The 20,587-nt window shown below is 41.9% G+C and overlaps 1 long non-coding RNA gene across 2 annotated transcripts in view; it reads left to right on the top strand.

Annotated features, from left to right (window-relative positions):
* The window catches only part of LOC123627568, a 65,283-nt gene that overhangs the window by 21,630 nt on the left and 23,066 nt on the right, over nt 1–20,587 (top strand). The gene's annotated exons all lie outside the window — the stretch shown is intronic.

Genomic DNA, 20,587 nt, shown 5'->3' with positions numbered 1-20,587 from the left:
ATTTGGGTTGTTTCCACATCTTTGCAATTGTGAATTGTGCTGCTATAAACATTCGGGTGCAGGTGTCTTTTTTATAGAATGACTTTTGTTCTTCTGGGTAGATACCAATGTGGTATATGTATACCATGGAATATTACTCAGCTATAAGAAATAATGGTGATATGGCATCTCTTTGGTTCTCCTGGAGAGAGTTGGAACCCATTCTATTAAGTGAAGTATCCCCCAAATGGAAAAATAAGCACCACATGTACTCACCAACAAACTGGTTTCCCTGATCATCACCTAAGTGCACATTTGGGAATAACACCAATTGGGTATCGGACAGAAGTGGGGGCTGGGGGGAAAGGGTGCGTGTATACCTACTTGGTGAGTGCGATGAGCACTGTCTAGGGAATGGACACGCTTGAAGCTCAGACTCGGGGGGATGGGGGGATGGGCAATATATATAACCTGAACTTTTGTACCCCCATAATGAGCTGAAATAAAAAAAAAAGAAGAAGAAACACATGTTTCTTAATGCTTAGGTTTGGAATTGACACACCTGGACCCAGGTTTCCTTAGCCAAAGCAAGCCATGTGACCTAGCCCCAAATCAAGGAATAAAGGATAGTCTGCCCCAGGTAGAAAGGACTGCAAAAATCACACAAGAGATGGAATCAGGGAGGGAGGAAAAAGTGGGGCTAAAATATCAATCTATCCAAAGTATTTCTTGCATGCAGGTACCATGTCAAGTCCTTTCCACAGGTTGTCCATATCTCCCACTTCCCGAATACCTACACAAAATCAATTTCCTTCTACTTCATAATGAGAAAACTGAGCTTGAGGGATTTTCAGTGACTTGCCCACCATCAAACACCTTTTAAAGGCTTAATTGGGGTTTGAAACTAGGTCTCTTTATACAGCAAGTTTATACTTTTCCAACTCTACTCCTTCACATTAAATTTCCCCCCCCCAAACCCCATAATTGCTCAGCCCTCGGGAAACACATAGTGCTCATAGAAGAAAATCAGAGACAGAACCAGAAGTTATAAGCCGTCTGACATTTGGAGAGCTACTATCAACTGCTCCCTAAGATAGAAGGAGGTGAAAGAGGTACCCTTGGGAAGAATCATGATTTTGTTAATGGGAGTGGAGTTTATGCCAGGTATCAGCTGAAACTTCTGGGTAACCTTGTAACTTGGTGTTAGCTGGATCACAGGGCTCGGAGCAGGGATGCACAAAAGACCTCAAGAAAAACAATTCCAGCCATACCTGCTGTCCCACAGTTAACATTTCCACATCTGCAGTACAGAGCAGGTTAGCAGAGGAGAGAACCTCAGCTTTGGAGGTATATATAATAATGAATCATACAGTCATTAATGTGTGAACCCCAGGCAGGGAGCTCACATTTTGTGTGCGAGAGGAGTTTTTGTTCAGTCATAAGCGCTCTCCTACTGAGTCTGGAATTGCTCTCTGCACCAAAAATGCCTGACTTCATTTTCTTTGAATTTAAAAGGACATTCACAAACATTTTGGCTGAAGTATAAAACTTTTTATAAGGGAAAAGAAATTAGAAGAAAAGATTAGTGGAATGTTATTGAAAATAGTTTCACTGAAAATGCCTCCAATGAAAATAGAGTTAAAAAAAAATATTAAGGATATGCTGTGCCCAAGCCCAATCTTTATACTTCTTTGTCAGGTATTGTTTTGATAAAAGAGAACAAAGAAAGAAGCTTGATAGATACACATTACTTGTATTTTGCAAGAGAAACTAAAATGGAAGTTTCTTTTAAAATGATGTGATTAAAATAGACCCTAAAATTAATTCAGGATTTTCAATAGCATAAGGTATTATACGCAGACGTGTAAAAGGAGAATTCAGAGTTTGGGCTTCAAATATTGACCCTGCCAGTACATTATGGGTTTATCTCTCTCCTGTTTTCTTCCAATGTCACTTGAGCTTCTCATTAGTTATAACTGGGCTGTACAGATCCTTAGAGTTGGTTACTTTGTCTTTGAAAAAAAGACCACTTTCTCCTATTGGGCATAAGTAGAAACAACAAGGGGCTAGTTATTACATATAGGTAGCTAACTGAGGCATTCTTACTGTTCCATACAGAAGACATTGTAAAAACATTAATAATAGGGAAATGAACTCCATGGTTAACGCAAACCCCACCTTTCTTTCTGTGGGGGTGTTGGGTGGAACTCTAGGCTTTTCATTGGAGAGGGTGATCTTTACTGGACTATGACCTGGGCAAGGGGGATTAAGTCTCTAAATAAAATTATCCTGAAGAAAGGTGGGCTCTGCACATCTTTTCTCACTTCCTTTCAAATTGCATTCTCTAGACCATTAACATTCAAGGAAACTTCATCTAATGACTATTTGTATTTGTCACTCTGTTGGTGGTGTGATGGGGTGATGATGTTTTAGGCAGGGAGACCCTCATTCTTAGGATTATATGCTCCCTGATAGGCTTCAGAAATATATATGAATAAACACAGAACCATTTACATTTTTTTCCTATGCACATTAAGTTCTTCTCTTGAAGGATTTTTTGTGATAGGCAACTTAGAGTGGTAAATGTGATTGTAGTTACTTTTTGGATAAGCATAAGCAACTCATCTGGGTAGCAATATCTAAAACCCTTTAGTAAGTTCTCAGAGCTGGCTGCGGGAAAAATTAAGATCTGTAAAATTTGTTTTTAACTAGTACACTGCCAGTTCTTTGTTATGTTCCTTACTACAAGAACTCTGAAGTTACTACTGGCTCCTAAACTGGTATAATCTCTCTTGCCCTCTCAAAGTTTGCTATCAGGCAAGAATCATAAACTGATTCACACCAAAACGTAGGCAACTAATTGGAGAAAGAAATGCTTTTTATAGGGATGAATGTGTAGTACCAGGAAACAAAGGCACAGGCAGTGGTGGCTTCCAACCTAGGGTATGTGGCCCCCGAGATTCTGTGTGAATACTAAAGGAGATCCTTGAACTATTTCAAAGTTTAAAAACACTTACCCGTGAAACAGCCATTTAGCAGATAAATAGTTTCTTTGTTTGAACTTTAATTCTATCAACTCAGTGTGGTCATTTGAGTTAACATGTGCTAAAGAATAATTTATAAATTCCAAATATTTGTTATTCAAAAATCCATCAGAGATGTGATTCATGGGGGAAATTAAAAATGAGTCTGAATGATGAAAAGTTTAGACTCCTAAATTAAAGAAATAAAGCTTTAATAGTAATGTATCAGATATCTGCTTGAGATTGTAATAAAGGAGACAGGGATGAAAAGAAAAAAAACCTGTCATAGAATGAGCACCTGCTATGTGTCTAGAGCTAGACACTTTTACAGACAGTCATTCACTAGGCTCTGGGTACCTTCCTGTTGGGGCCTCTCTTGTTCCAGTCTATACCCAGTGTTTACTGGAATAATTAGTTTGTGGAAGATATTTCATAAACATTTATGACATGAGAGGGAGGAAGAGAGCTTAAACAACTCAGCTAAGAACATACATGTGGAGCTAATATTAGAATCTAGGTCTGTCTCAGTAGCTTGCTTTTTTTTCTTTTCTTTTCTTTCTCCTCACCATGAAACTGGATCAGTGGGATGGAGAGGTATCATCCTTGATGTCTTGAAGTCATCCATACAGAAAACTGTACATTGTATCTTGCAGATTTCTCACCTATACATCTATTGACTGACCTTGGAATTATTGTTGTGACTTGGTCCTGAATTGGAAAACTTTCTGTTTTGCACAGTGCCAGCTGTTTCTCCATATCACTCCAAAGAGAATGTCAGAAATGAATGACTGAGTCTTATTTGTGCGTTCTGACTTCTCTCAGGCACAGAAGCCTTATGTGTAGGCTGTGCTGAGGCTCATGGAATCTGGCTTGGAGCTGACCCACATGGCTGGGCTATGAACCTCAGGTCTTGCTTGTGCTGCTCTCCAGAGCCCCCGTTTAAAAGGTGCAGGGCTGGGCACAGTGGGTCCAGATGAACAATAACAACAAGAAGAGCCCGCTGGCAGTGTGAAACATGGAGAAAGACTTCTTTTCACACTCATTGTCTGGCTCTGTCAATCAGCCTCAGAATTTCTCTGCAGGGCTGGAATGCCACAGCTCAGAAAAAAGGATGACATCAGGAATACACACACACACACACACACACACACACTCACACACACTCTCACACACACACATTCACACACACTCTCACACTCATACACATTCACACACACACTCTCACACTCACACATGCAGGGAAGGAAAGAGAGAGGTGTGGTGACATTAAATCTTGTGTGTTGAGGATGAGAGATCCCATCTTTCACAGTTGTATTATTTTAATTTCAATAAATACATATTTAAAACCCACTCCTGTTGAGCACTGTAGCGAGCAGACTCTCCGTGGGCTCCAAGTGGAATAAAAAGCCCCTTAAGACAAGTCTCCACCCTCACAGTCTAGAAGGAGAAGTAAAAACCAAAATGAAACAAAACAAAACCCAAACAAAAACAAAAAACACCAACCCAGGTACTAGGCTTGAGAATTTATAAGCATTTCCACAAACATCTCATTTAGCCCTGTTTGCAAAGCAGATGAGGCAGTGTTATCTGCATTTTACAGATGAGAACAAGAGCCTTGTTTAAGATCACAGAGCTAGTAAGTGACAGTCCCATAATCCAGGTCATGAAACTCCTGTTTCAAAGCTTTTCCCACAATATGACATTGCTTTTTTGTAAACGCTTGGTTATAATATAGCACTGTGTTGACAGAGCACAAAGGAAAAAAAAAAAAAGATTAATTCTTCCAAGGCCAAGGGAGATGGTGGATCAGGCTTCTCAAAAGAAGTAATTTTCCATAGGTAGAGGAAATAGAGATTGTTGTAGGCAGAAAGACACAATGAGGTGGGAAGGAAGACAGTGCTCCTGTGCAGAGCAGCAGGGGAAGAAGCCGCCTCTTTCATTCACACTCTACTAAATGATCCAGTCTAGGTCCAAGAGAAAACAGCGACATGAAAGCTTCTGTCTGCCTCCAGCTTGACTCCTCGGTTTCTATTACTTATGTGAGGATGCGTCTATTTCTCAGGAAATGGATGTGGGGAGAAATGACCCCTTTTCCTGGGCACACCCCTAATTCAGTGGCTTTGCAAGGCTCACTGTGAAAATCCTGTCAATATACTACAGAAAATGTACCTACTGGTCATCTAAGAGATGCATACATAGGGTTCAGGGTGTGGTTTTGTTTCACAAAAATGCTTTCAACTTCTGGTGTGACTTTGACTGTGTCACTTGGCCTCACGGATCTTGTCTCTTCATCTGTAAAATGGAGGGGCAATCATACCAACCATACAGGGTTGTCACAAGGATTAAGTGGGTTGATTTTTGTGAAGCGCTTAAGTCAGTGCCTTACACATAGCTAACTGTTTCTAAATAGGAGCTATTACTGCTGCTGCTATTTAACATGAGGGAAGGAAATAGGTGAAAATCTGTCACGTACTGACCCCACACCTCCTCCATTCCAGCCAGATGTGGTCCCTGTGGAGCCAATGACTCTATTGTTATAGTCAAGTGGTGTCCTTCAAAATGGCTGCTGAGACCTCTGTTTCATGGGTTCATAGGGAAGAGGAAGAAGGAGAAATCAGAGTTTAGTGTCTGATCTGGCTGCAGGGGTGGATCTCAAAGTGTTTTCAAGGCAGTGGCTTTGGTTTGGGTGACTCAGTTTGTCAGCAAGATATGATAATAGCCGAATGATATTTAAGATGTGGCTAGGGACTAACATCACACTGCTAACCAGAAGCTATGAGCGGACCCCGGGAAGCAGCTGAGGGTGGGCAGGGGGGTGACGTGTGGGTAAGCCAAAAGAGCTGGGGCTCTAGCAGGAATGGCCAAGTGGAATCAGGCACCTCTGCCTGTCTTCAGGGCAAAGATGGCATGGTCAGAGGAAAATATGGCTCTGTGATGACCTGGATAGCCTTGGCTCATCCTTGGGTCATTATATTTTAGGTCTTTGGCTGCACAATTAAATCTAGATCCCCACTGAGTGGCACGGCCAAGGCTGTTCATACACCTTGTGGCTTTGTACAGACAGACTCAGGATTAGCAAGACCAGGTTGGGGGTTCTGGGACAGAGCAGGGCTGGAGAAGAAAGGAGTCCAAGGCTACCCGGTTACTAGTTGTTCTTTGCCACAGCCAAAACTCTTCACTTCCTCTGGATTTGCTGATTCAAAAAGGATCATTTTTTACCTGTTGAAACAAACATCTGATATTCCATCTATACCACATTTATATTTCACAGTCATGTCAGCTGGTCTTCCAAATTTGTAGGAATTGACACATTTTTTTTTTTTCAGCTAGAAAGTCTTTTGCATTTCCTGGAAGTCTTCTGAAAGAGGAGGAAATGCAAAAGGCAATGGAAAAAAAATAGTGAATCAGAAAAGCCTATCTTTTTTTTTTTTTTTTTTTTTTTTTTACCAATGGGTGCTAATTTTCTTAGAAGGTAGGAATCAGGAAAAATTTCCTGGGAATTTTAACTATACTCAGAATTCTCTCATGATTATGGTTGACTTTGCTGAAAGTTAAATTGTATTTTCTGTGGGAAAAGTGAAATTTGAATTTGAGTTTGATCTGATGATGTATATAGGTAATAGGGGTGAAAAACTATTAAAGGTGGAATTTAATTCAAAAGAGTGATATTACCATGGTAGTAAAAGCACCATTTGTAGCTAATAATGGAGACAAGCTCATCAGCACCCGCTCCATTCCCCTTTTGGCTTGCTATAGAGATTGGAAAACTAAAAACTACATTTCCCAGACTCCCTCACATCTAAGATTTTACGTGACCTGGATTCTGCCATGTTGTTATATCTACAATAAACTTGGAGGTAGAGATTTTGTGAACTACATCTTATCTTTTTTTTTTTCTGACCTTCCCAGTAAGTTTAATTTTTTTATTGATATATAACATATATACATAAAGGTACATCTGTCATAAGTGTACAGCTCCACAAATTTTTTCAAAGAGAACACACTGTGTAGCCAGCCTCCAGATTAAGTAGAAACGCAGAAGGCTCTCGAGGTGTGCTTCATTCTTGTCACCACCTAACTAAGAGTAGCCACTATTCCAACATTTAACACCCTAGAGTGGTTTTGCCTATTTTTGAAGTTTATGTAAAGAGAATCATACTTTATATGTTCTTCTATGCCTGGCTCCTTTTGCTCAACACTGTGTAAGATTCATCCATATTGTTGCATGTGGTTTTAATTTGTTTGTTCTCATCGCTATACAGTGCTCCATTGTATGGGTATATCGCAAATCATTTATCCATTCTATTGTTGATAGGCATCTGGTAGTTCTCAGCTTGGGGTGATTGTTAATAGCACTGCTGTGAACATTGTGTACATTTCTATTTTTTTTTTTTTTTTTTTAGAGATGGGGTCTTGCTACATTGCCCAGGTTGGTTTTTCAAACTCCTGGGCTCAAGCAATCCACCTGCCAAGTGTAAGCCATCATGCATGGCCTGTGTACATTTCTTTTTGAAAATGCACATACACATTTCTGTTGGGTATATTGCTGGGGTGGAATTTCTAGGTGTGGTGGGCACAGAGAAGAGCCATCCAGAATTGCTTTCAAGGGAAGACTTGTTGTCCCAGCTGTCAAGTTCTTCAGGGTCTGCCTCAGCTGTGGAGAGGCCACGCCCTCCCTGGGATAATCCACAATAGTTACTGACTGAGGTGGAGGTATTAAGGCATAGCCCTTACGGTTGAGTGTAGTGAGGGAACAACTGCAATACACCACACATGCTCTGGAGCATCTATGGGGCTGACCAAGGGTTTGTTGGGTCTGAAACGCATCCCACCTTCTCCGTCAGCTCAATCCTTTATTGTTCCACTTTCTTTCATGGTGTGAAATTTAATGAATAGCCTGAATGCTAAACCCCATCTCAGCATCTATTTCTGGAGAACTGAATCTGAAATACTGGATCTTGCCTCAGTAGATACCATATAACAGATTTGAATGAGCATTCTAGTTGCTTTATACCTGTATCTACATAGTATTTTTTGATAGACTATATCCTGCCTAAACTGGCTAGAGTAGCTGTAGTGTTGTCAACAATGGAATGTTGGACTCTGTGTGTGCATGGACTCTGGCTCCTACAGAGAATAGGAAAGATATACTTCTTATGCTTCTAGAATTTAAATTACGGCCAAAATCAGAGTCAAGGAGTTAAAAAAGGAAGGAAGTCCTGGAAAAAATGGTAAACTCTACCAAGTTTGCTCTTTGATGCTCCACTTTTATGTTTCTAGATCTTTCATGTCTTTTTGTGGTGCCCTCTTCTATGGTTCAGGCAGTCCCTTTCCAAGCTTTGAAAAGCCTATTGAAATCAAGGGCTCAAATAAGCTGTCCATGCTAGCACTCACTAGTCATTTGTGGCCTATTTTTTTCTGAAGGGAAAACCTCTTCATTCTATATTCCTATGTGATTGAAAATTTGGTTGTAACTAGAAATTTGGGTTTGAAATAATTTTCCCTCTGAGTTTTGAAGGCACCAGTCTGTGGTTTGCCTGCTTCTGTTATACTGTTGAGAAATTCAAAGCCATTCTTATTTTCAATCCTTTGTTTGTGACTTGTTTTTGCTGCCTCTGGAAGCTCATAGGATCTTCTCTCTGTTCAGTCTTCTGAAATTTCACAATGAAATGCAGGGCACTTGGTAGTCCTTTAGATGTCCTTTATTTCTGGAAATTTTTCTTGTTGATTCCATTAATGATTCTTTACCTTTGTTTTTTCTTTTCCTTCTTTTACCCCCTCCCTCTTTTTTCAATGTTTTTTCTTTTCTCCCTCCCTTCCTCCCTTCTGTTTGGTTATTGGTCTTCCTGGAATGGTTCTTTAATTTTCCCATATTTTCTCTCTTATTTTCCATATAACTTCATTTTGATCTACTTACAGGGATATTTCCTCAACTTTGTATTTCAACTCTTCTGTGGAATTTTAACTTTTTGCTCATGAGTTTTTATTTATATGATCTTTGTTCTCAGATGTTCCTTTTCTTTAACATCTTGTTCTTGTTTCATAGATGCATTGTCTTCTCTCATTTCTCTGAGATGACTGACAATATATATTTTCTGGAAGTGTTTTCTTTTTGCAGAGGTTTTGTTTCCTTTGAGTTGCCTTTTTTCCCCTATTTGTTTTGATTCTTATATTTTATGTTAGAGGTTTTCTTAGAAGGCTGGTGATTCTTGGGTTGTATTCATCTATGAGAGATGTGGACTAAAAACCTTGGAAACCCTGAGCAAATGAGTTTGCCTGAAGATGGTACGTATCACTGTAGGGTAGCAGAGAGGGGACCCCCTGATGTCACTGTCTTTAGGTCCTGCTTCCTGGGCTGGGCCAAGGATAAAGTCATGGTTGCCCATGTTCTGAGAGCTGAGAGAGGAAAGGGGCCTGGCCTCTGCCTTCAGTATCCATAACTTTACCTAACTCCACTACTTTTGGATGGTTCCCCACCCTCATCTGTACCAGTGCAGGGACTTCTGCCTAACTGCTTCTTAAACAGCTTTCATCCATCCTTTTTCATTCAGCTTCTCTTTCTCTTACCCCATCATTTCCAGAGATATAGATTGAACACCACTTTCCCCCTCCAAAAAAAAAAAGAAGCAAAAAAGCAAAATTCTTGGGACCAGAAATGTTTTGGATTTCAGACCTTTTAAGATTTTGAAATATTTATGTATTACATAATGAAATATGTGAGAGATGGTACTCAAGTTTAAACATGAATTTCATTTATGTTTCATGTATGCCTTATACACATATCCTGAAGGTTATTTTGTGTAATATTTTTAATAATTTTGTCCCTGAATCAAAGTTTGTGTACATTGAACCATCAGAAAGCAAAGGTGTCACTATCTCAGCCACACACATGGACAATCTGTGGTTTGCTGACATCACCACCTTTCCTGATTCTGATTTATGTGCTACTGTTAAGCAATCATTTTCTTACACTTATCCACACATAAATACTTAGCAGTAAAAAATAAGACATACCATTAGGGCAGTGAAAAAATAATGTGTTTGGGGTAACTTGTGATATCATGTTGGTGCTCAAAAAGTTTTGGATTTTGGAACATTTGGAATTTTGAATTTTTGGATTGGAGATTATCAACTTATATTTGCAGCTCATAGTACCTAAGCTTTTTGAAGATTCTGCTGTCTTCCTCCAGTTGACTTTGGATTCTCTGCTGCCATTTTAAAATTCAGATTTCTACATTTATAGGGTCAATTACCCCTTGTTCATCTTCCATTAGCTTTGCAATTTTAAACATTTTGTTCCTATCTCCTCCCCTGTTCTTTCCATCTTAGTGAAACTATACCTTAAAACAAACAAACAAACAAACAAACAAACAAAAAAACCTTCACCATAGCTTTAGTGGGGTTTTGGAAAGGAAGAAAATCAGATGTTTTCAATTTTCCATCTTTATGCAGAGTTGTCTGCATATCTTTATTTCCAGTTTCCATCATTTTCCCAAGATTCACTATACTGGACATTTCAAATGATTATTGTTTGAGAATATGGCAGCTTCTAATCATTCCAGGAAAATGACCTTCTTCTCAATTTATGTAATGTTACTGTAACATTGTAAGCATGTTTCATGTTATTACACTTTGAAAACAGTTTTATTGACTACACACTTCAAAGCACAGATGTACCTTAATTTCCATATTCAAGTATGGGAATTTTAGATACACAAGTTTTAGGGATTTCTTCCCAACAAGATCAAACCAAAAACTCAGAATATCAGGTTTTTACTTTTCACTAGAGTTGGATATTTATTTTGTGTCAATTGATTCATTGTTATGATGAATATCTTTGTGCAGAAAACTTTTTCATGCATTAGAATTATTTCTTCAGGCTAGATTCCCAATGGAATTACTGGACCCCAAGATATAAACATTTTTAAGGCTTTAGATTCTCACTGTCAAGTTGACTTCTAAATGTTATGACATATTTGTTTAATAGACAATAATGGGTCAAAATATGTTTATGTATGCCCTTGGGAAAGGGTGGGGTGAGGTAGCCCACAAAAACGCATTACAGTAGCTGAGCACACATATAAACACCCCCCAAATCTTGGCATTTCCTCCTTTGCCCACTTATGATGCCAACTCTTTTGGTCATTATAATAAAGCCAATCCCAAACTTTTCCTGTTACCTAGAGTCCTGCCAATCATGATTGGAAAAATACTTACCACATGCTTAGATTGCCCAAAGAGCACATAGTTAGGGACATTTCTGAGTGACAGCCCCCAGTTTTAGCAAAACTGTGAAATATTCCAAACGGAAGTCTGAGTCATCCCTGAAATGGGACTCCACAGGCTTCATCACCATCAGGACTCCATCCTCAGGATTTCCTGTGTTTACTGTACTCCACACGTGGGGCAAAGGCCCCAGAAAACAGTATAACAGGGACAAGAAGAGAGCATTGCTCAACAGAACCCTGATGGTCTCCAGAGCCCATCTCCCCTGATCCATGGAGCACTTGTGATGTGTCCAGGTCATTTTACTTAATGATGGATCTCCTGCCACACATGCATTTGGCTTTAAGTGAACCTGTAAGGCATAACAGACTCGAACAGCTTGAAGGGGCAAAAATGAGTTATAGGTACTCACGTGAGGCTCATGCCCTTCACCATCCTGCAGTGGTCAGGGGAGGAGGCACTGCAGTAGAACTCTCCCAGGGTCCATAAACAGATAAAAGGGGGGGCTGTGTCACAAAAGCTTAGGCCAAAGCCAGTGCTTTATGTAAGGGGTGCGTGCATGTGTGTGAGCGTGCGCGCTGGTTTAGTGTTGTAGAAATAGCAGCTCCTGGTTGCTACTCGTTAGTTTTACTGGATGGCACACCCCATAGTGGTTGTTGGGCTGACACTGACAGTGAAGGTGAAGGTGGTGGCAGGATCCTCATGGTTGAGTGGAAGATTTCTGGCATCCTGTCCTTAGCTTCGTGATAGCAGTCTCTCAGGGACCCAGTAAAGCAACCCTTTGATAGTCCTCAAGACTGCAGCAGCCTCCTAAAGCACTGCTGCTTTGAATAAACAAGTCCACTTACCAGAAAGGACCTTGTTTACTGAGCATTGCAACTATCTTGGTAATTTTCCTTAGTATTTTATTGATGTGCCCGTTTGAAATGTCACAAAAGACAGCGACTGAATGCTAAATGTGCCGTAGGAAAGAGCTTGTCCTTTTGTGTTTGAGAGATTCGAATTCTGATTCATCTGTCTCCCTCTCAGGGCCTTGGTTTTTACATCTGAAATGGGAACATGATGCTCAGCTCATAGAGTTGTTGTGGGATTAAGTAAAATGGCTCTTGTGGAGGCACGTGGGATAGTGCCTGCACACAGCGTGTGTTCTAGGCACGACTTCCTTCCTTCTTCAGGAAAGCAGGGTCTTTGGTGGTGAGTCCCAGTGTCACCTGGGATATTAGAGATGCAAATTCTCAGGCTTCACCAGAACTACTAAATCAGAAACTCTGGGGGTGGGCCCAGGAATCTGTGTTTGAGCAAGCCCTCCAGGTGATTTAGATGCAGATGCAAGTTTGATAAGCACTGGTCAAAAGACTCTGGATTCTCATTACTATTATCTACTCTCACATTTGGCCTGCTTTTTGGACACAGCCCACCTGCCTGAGATTGAGAAATCAGCAGAAATCTCTACCCACATCCCCAGCAGATGACCACCTTGTCGTGGAACCTTTATCATGTCCCAGTGATAGTGTTTTATTCTTCTCACCTGTGCAAGCCCACGAACACCTGTGGTGTTTAGCACTTGGCAAGGCCTCAGCCTGTAGAGGAGGAAGCCTTGCTTTCAGCCCTCCTACAGCCCTGCATCTGGATTATGGGGCATAAACTTTATTGTACTTTTCCTTTTACTTTGTATTTTATATACTGTTAGTCTTTGAAATGATTGTGTTTTGCCAAAATGGAGAGAAAAAAACTTTTCAAATATTTCTGAACATTCTAATAGTCTTGAGTATTTTCCCTGATCTGAGGTTCAGAGTATATACCAGTCTTTCCCTCATTTTCCAGCTCCAAAATTCTGTCCCCTCTTTAGTAATTTGGGGTAACTTTTCACCAGGCCAAGCAGGGCACCAACAATTGCTATAATTGTAATCTTTAAAGTCGAGATCCTGAATATTATTATCAATATCCTTATTTCTGTATTCCTCTTGTGTCCAGCATGGCTTTAGCACTCTGAGGATTACTCAGTAAATATCTGCTGAATGGATGTGCTCAAAGCATATCAAGCCTCTGTCAAACCTCTAGGTCTGCCTTGATCAACTGCCGACATATTTTGAATGCTACTGAGTTAAGACTTCCTTGAATAGGCTTGTGTTTATCTTGCAAGAAGCTTTGCCAAGATGAAATAAGATTTTATGAGGCCCCGGGTGGTTGGGGGAGCCAGATAGCAGGGTTTTAATATTTTAAATAGTAATTATGTTGGGCTTTATATCAAGATCATGTAAAATATGCAACATCTTCTTTGTGGGATATTTTGTTGGAGATTATCAGGCACCATAGTGAGAGGCCTTGGAAATTACCCTGATTTTAACAGTTGTTTTGGATCTGGCCAGAATTAGAAATGACTGAGTAGTCTCAACAGAGATTGCTGTGGGCCAGAAGTCTGCTTTCCAAACAGGAACTTTTTGCTTGCTCTACCCTCTGTCCTGGCGTTCTTACTGAAATCTTCTCAGGCCATAATTTTTACAGCATTTGTTAAGAGACGGTGTAGTATAATGGTTAAGAGCAGATGCTGGAGCCTGGCTGCTTGGGTTAGACGACTGCTTCCCCCTCTTTCTAGCTGTGATGTTAAGTATGTAACCAAGCCCTTGTCTGCCTCAGTTTCTTTATCAGTAAAATAGAAATTATAGTACCAACTTTGTGGAGTTGTTGAGAGGATTAAGATAATTCATACATATAACATGCTTTGGACCCTTTTTTTGGGAAAGTGGATGGAGTCTTGCATGTTTGGGCTCAAGTGATCCTCCCACCTGAGCTTCCCAAGTAGCTGGGACTACAGGTGTGCATCACCATGCCCAGCTTCGCTTTGTCGTTGTAAGCTATTCCTATCATAATTTAGGGTCAGTTCTAAAGTTACCTGTTCTGAGAGGCCTCTCCTGACCACTCAATGTGAAGCAGGCATCCCTAACTCAACTCCATCTCTGTGACACCACCATTTTATGGCCTTCATGACACTTAGTACAATCTGACATTAGCTGATATGAACATTTGTCCATCTGTTTTCTTATGGGTCTCCCCAACCCCAGACCGTAAGCTCTATGACATTAAGGATTATGTCTCTGGTCAGTGCTGAATTCTCAACATCTAGAATGCTGCCTATATCACATCAGTCATTCAGTAAAAATTTGTTAAATGAATTACAGTTTCCAGAGTTAGTCTACTTCTGATCAAACTCAGAGCTATGATTCTTCCACAGTGTGGAGAGGCAGAGCATGATCTGGAACTCCCAGACCCCGTGAAGACCAGCTTTTCTCTTGCAATTCTTGAGAGTTTGGGCTGATCTTTGGTGGACTTTGGAATCCAGGATCTTCTAAGGCCTGAGAACAATGTGCAAGTGGTCAGCAGGAACATGCTGAAGAGAGATGTTTCCAGCCCCCCAAGGATGTAAATGATTTGGACTTTCTAGTTTTTCAAGGGCTGAAAACAAAATATGGAGTATATCTTTATATTGGGGAAGCTTGGCTGTCCTGCAGACTCAAGGAGGTTGATGTGAATCAGCCACACTGCCCATCCTGCCTATCCAATAGGTAACTGCTCACTCCTGCTATGAGTTTTTATTAGTCCAGGTTCTAGCACAGGTACCAATGGTCTTTCATGTGAAAAACAAATCCCATTTCTTCCATGCCACACTTGAATAAGCATGCGTAACACCCTTGGATGCCTGAATCTGTGGTTTTCAGGGTTGGTCTTTTCTATTTCATACACAGATACATTCATTGGACACGGCCAGTCTGGGAGCACTAGATCAAGATGACTGCTGGGATTAGCCACTCTATGACTCAAAGTTATCCTGTCCACACAGGTAGTGGGGCAGTTTCTTTCCCAAATGTCCTGTTAGAAAGGGATAGGCTGCAGAAACAGACAATCCCAAAGTCTCAGTGGCTTAATGCAAGGGAAGTTTATCTATCTTTACAGCAAAGTTGGCTGCAGGGGCAGGTGATTCTCTAAGGCAGCCCTTCTCCAAGCAGTGACTCAGAGAATCAGGCTGCTTTCAACACAAGGCCTCCTCCAGGATAATGGGAACTGGGGAAGAGAGAGGCTGGATGATGATGCACAGGCCTTTCCCTGCTTCTGCTCTGAGACGATGCACTTCATCTCTGCTTTTCTGTCACAGGCCGGATCTAGTTGCATGGCCCAGATAACTGCAAGAGCCTGTGAAAACTGATCCTTCAGGTCCTCAGAAGTGGGTTTTGGTGAACACTGATACCATTTACCACAACTTCCAAAAGAAAATAACTTCATTAGTCTTCTTCTCACAGAAAAACTGGGACTACTCACTCTGCACCCACTGTTTAAAGGGACATTACTCCAGCAATTAAAAAAAGATTTGCTTTCTGCACCAAGATGGTGGTACCACTTGAATTTTCTCTATTTAATGAAAGAAAATAACATCACATATTTAATATTTAGTAGGGGGACCCTTCTGGTAGGATAACTGTTGTACTATGACCCAATAATGCATAGGGTTTGGATAGAGGAAAAAAATAATGTTTCAAGGCCTTGGGACATTTAAGCAATGACTGAGAGACATGAATGATTATGAATAGTATGATTAGCATGAAATTAGAAAACCACTCAATCATGAGAGTCCATGAAAAGGATGCCAACCACCTAGAAAACTTATTTCCTAACTCCTCAGGATTGGTGGTGAAATATGGAGATGAAATATTCAGGTCCTTGTATAAAGTTGTCCAGTTTTTCAAGAAGATCTGTGGATGCCTACCATATCCTAGGCATTGAAGTAGAAGGGGAGACAAATATAAGGCATGGTTCAAACCTTCAGAAAACTCATGGTCCAGTGGGGGTTATTAACTAATAAAATAATAACTTCTACACAATGTAGAGATTGTGATATAGAGGCTCACACATGGTATCATGATAGCTTGTGAGGTCAGAAAAGGCTTCAGGCAGGAGGAAGTATTTTTTTGATTTTTAAATAGACAAATGGAAATTTGTATATATGTATAGGACACAACATGATGTTTTGAGTTATATATATATACACCCATTGTGGAATGGCTAAATCAAGCTAATTAACATATGCATTAGCTCACATACTTATCTTTTTGTGGTGAGAACACTTAAAATCTACTATGCATGTTTGGATTGGAGAAGAAAGAAAGTAAGGAAGGGAGGGAAAGAAGGAAAGAAAGAGAGAACAAGAAAGAAAACAGATAGAAAAAGAAAGAGAAAGGAAGGAAGGTTGGAGAATAAAGCGTGGGGGCGTGGAGGATGGAGCATGCCATCTGGCTGGAGTCGCAGGCTAAGGCCAAGCTGTGAGGGGTCTTATTTGCCATGTTAAGGAGTTTGGGGTTTATTCTGAGGACAATGGGATGCCTTTGAAAGGTTTTAAGCAGGGAGTGTGACAGGCACTAATTGTCCAGTTTTTTCCTGGTAGCTGTCGGGAGGATGCGTTAGAGACGGTTAAGACCAGAAGCAGAAAAACTGATGGGGAGGCTGATGAACTGGTCTAGGTAAGAGATGGTGGGATCTGCATTAGGGCAGTGGCCCCTAGAGATGAAGACAAGACCTGCTGAGTCTGGCATTGGGTGGCAGAGAGAAAGGAATGGCGCATTTCACTTCTGCTTGGTTTAGGAGTATAGTAGAGAGCATTGTGAGGCAGGATCCATCAAAAACTACGTGAAGATTTCTAACTCCAGGCTTGCCAGCTATAGTGGATGCTATTGGCACCTTGTCCAGGTACCATTTATCACACTGCAGTACCCATCCCCCAGCTGCTGGGAGCAGGGGCTGCTGAAGGCTCACAGATACACCCCTTCTCCAGAGAATTGTCTTCAGCTGGTTGGTCCTGCAAGTTGCACCTGCCCCCTTCTGGAAAAGCCCAAAGTCAATGGTGGACTCATAGTGGGGCACCAAATGTTGGATGCAAAGGTGGGGAAAACTTTGCATTGTAATTTATCTATCTCCAGAACTCCTGTGGATTAAGTCAAGGCCACACTCTATCTGAGATCACATCTTTGCTCCACCCGTTCCTCTGTCTTAGCCTGCTTCCCTTCCTCCTTTCCTCCTGGGAGTTCGTGCATCATATATTGTGTACACCAGAATCCTTGTCTTAGGCTTTACCTTCGGAAAACGGTGGAGACAGAAGTTCATAAAAGATTTGGGGAAAAAATACTCCCAACAACTACCCATATGAAGACCAGAATTAAAGAACATAGTCTGAGAGTATAATATTTGGAGGTAATGATGCAATAGAACTGACAGACAGATACCCTCAACCTCTTGCCAATCTTATGAAAAAGAATCCAGATTCTTCAAAGCACGCACTCTGTCATTAGGGGTATGGGCTGCCACTGCCCCCTTGGGGCCCCCAAGATCTGTGGGCCTGAGTTTCAAGCACCTTTTGATGACCATTCCAAGGGCCAGGGACACTGCTCATCTGTTTGCAAAGCAGAGGTGTGAGGTGGTAGGGAGCTGACAGAGGGCCTGATGTGGCTACTCTTGTTTTGTTTTGATGGAGGCAACCTGGGTGATGCACCTGCAGTTGCTGGATCTGTCACCTCGTCTATAAAGATAAGGGTTGGAACCAGATACTCTTAGCCTGTCCCAGACCTGGGTTTAATTCTATCTTCTGAAATAGATTTGCAAATGCTAATAACATCTCTTTTCTTTTTGTTTCTTGTTCCCCTGGGCGGTTCCTAAGGCTGTGGGCTGCAGGAATAGATAAAAATTTTCCCTGGCTCACTCCTTCCCCTTTCCTAAGCCATCTTTACAAAGGCTTCGGCTCCCTCCTGTCCCCTTTATGCTGAATAACACTACCTATGTGGGTAGAAGTCATTTTTAGCCTCTGAGTCTGGGTCGAGGCTCCCAGCCCAGTTTTCCCATTGTTTTGCTGTCTCCTGTTCAAAACGGCCCTTCCTATGCTGAGGAGTACGCTGGCCAGGAGGAAGCCGGGGCCAGCGTGGAGGGTGGCATTTGCAGTTACTCTCCTCCCACACTGAAAAAGCATCAAGTTGCTGGCACACTGAACAATACTAAAAGGGGCTGGCTGGGGATTTTTATTTTCTACTTCCTGTTCCAAAAAGCTTTGCTTGATTTTGGCATGGAGACAAAATGCAACTACCCCCTTCAGCAAACACTATAAAACCATCTCCAGACAAAACCTCCCTTGGTGCTTTAATCAGGCAGCTGTAAGGCACCAGGTCCAGGTTGATGCTGAGGGCTTATGTGCGAGGATGAGGCGCTCCAGGTCATTTGAGACGCTGTGGGTTGTTTTGACTTGTCATTTTAGCTCTTGGTTTTATGAGTAAACCAGGGCAGGAAGTGAGGGAGAGGAAGTGGAGGACAGAGTAGCAAAAGAGCAAAAGAGAGAAGCAAGGGAAAGGAGATAGTGGGAAGAAGATGATGGAGGTAGAAAAGAGAAGAACAAAGAAAACCATCGAGGGAGCGGAGAGAGAGAGAGACAGAAGTAGAGATGTGGATGAGTTCAGAAATAATGGGGGGAAATCTTGCTCATTTCAAGAATTTTGGAAGAGGAGGGCCATGGGCTATAGCCCATGTATTGAGGGAAGCTGGTCAAGGGTGAGAAAAACTGGTGAAAAAATTATGAAAAACTTTCTGACATTCTGGCAGACCCAAGAAATGAGGAATGTAAGTAGCAGATCTGGGTCCTAAGCCCAGGGCACCCTGTCTCCTTAATCCATCTTGCATGCACAGTCTTACCTGCTCAGACACTGACTAGTATTTCTGGGGGCTGCCTTCTCTTAAAAAGAGGAGTGGAGCTAGGAGCCATGACTTTCCTCCCGACTCTCTTGTAAGTGCAGTAGGAAAAGGGATGGTTCAGTGGTCTCTGAAGAAACTTACACAGGGTTCTGTCTCTGTCCCTTGCCAGCTATGTAGCCTTGAGTGATTGCCTCAGCTCCCTCATGTGTAAAATGAGGATAATGGACAATATTGTTGTTCAGCACAGGAGGGTCCCTAGTGCATTGTTTTCTCCTGCTTCCCCTTGTAACTTTCCAGTGGAGTTCCCTGAGTGACTGTGGAGTCTGTGGTTTCTTTCCGTCACAACCTGATCCTCCAGGCTCCAAGGAGTAAGGTCTGTGTCTAGCACGGGGTTGTTGCCTCCAGCCAGGCCCCAGATACACTGTCTCTTTGGCGACTATGAAGCCTTAGTCAATCTTGGTTTAGTCACTGTGGAGTTGTGATGGGGTTTCATGCTCAGAAGATGGTGCCACAGCTCCTGAAGTCCCCTCTTGGCTCCTGGTATTCCTCTACACTTTGATGTTTTGGGCACTGAACACACTAATGAATCTCAGTGGTCAGAAAGTGGCTAGGCAGCCAGGTCCCACCCTCCACTCAGCCAGTGCAAGCGGAAGTGCAGCCCTGTGCTCTTCACTGGTGGTGAGATGAAACCAGTGAAGCAGGTGCCTTCCCACGCCACAGTCAGAGACAGTTTCTTTTACTCTTTGAGCTCATTGTCTTTTCTGGCTTACCATTCCCCAGTTCTAGTGCTTTTGCTCTGACTTGTGGATTCTTATGGTCATGGAGCAGCAAACCCTTGGGTGAACATCAGGCAGAGACCAGAGACTTGGCATTGGAAACAGAAAGCACAGTGCCATGATTCATTGAATCTGTCTAAATTAGTCAAAGGAGAGGCTCAGACCAACATCCACATTGTAAATTGCTTTCCTAACACTATCATTTACCAAATCCCACCAGGACCAGCCTCCATTTTGTAGATGTCTCATTGTGTCCACACCCTATTCCCCCTAGCTTGGCAGGGATGGACTGCTCCATTTTTCAGTGCAGATACAGGGAGGCTCAGATAGGGGAAGGACCTTGCTCATAAAAGGTGGAACCAGGATGGGAAAGAGTCCAGCTCTCCAGACTACAGACCCAGAGTTCCCAGCCCGAGTTCTGTGGAGCTGGGTGTAGGACACTTGCAGGTGATTGAGTCAATGCGGATGACAGAGGAAAGCTCCACTGGCTTTTAGCAGAGGTCAGAATGGTGGTGATAGTCCCCTCTGCTGAGGTTAGCAAGGGTTGGGATCCTGGTGTTGTCATTACTATCATGGTACCATTAATGAATACTTAATTGAGAAATATACTCCCCCAAAAGGGAAGTGGCAAAACTTCAAACAGAGAGGACTTTGGTCATAGAATTATAGAAATTTAATTTCAATTGTTGCTTCTTAACAATTAAGGGTATGAAAGGAATAGATAGGCAGACAGGCTTTCCCTTGTAAATGTAAGCACCATCTCTCTCTCTCACACACACACACATAAACACTCATACCACCACCACCACCACTAGCACTGCCGCCATCAAGCCCTGGAGCTTCAGAGAGAGCCAGATTGCACTG

The sequence above is a fragment of the Lemur catta genome, chromosome 1 (genome assembly GCF_020740605.2).
Source record: "Lemur catta isolate mLemCat1 chromosome 1, mLemCat1.pri, whole genome shotgun sequence".
NCBI classification, from domain to species: Eukaryota; Metazoa; Chordata; class Mammalia; order Primates; family Lemuridae; genus Lemur; species Lemur catta.
The sequence above is the reverse complement of the archived record's forward strand: the minus strand, read 5'-3'. Positions and strand labels throughout refer to the sequence as shown.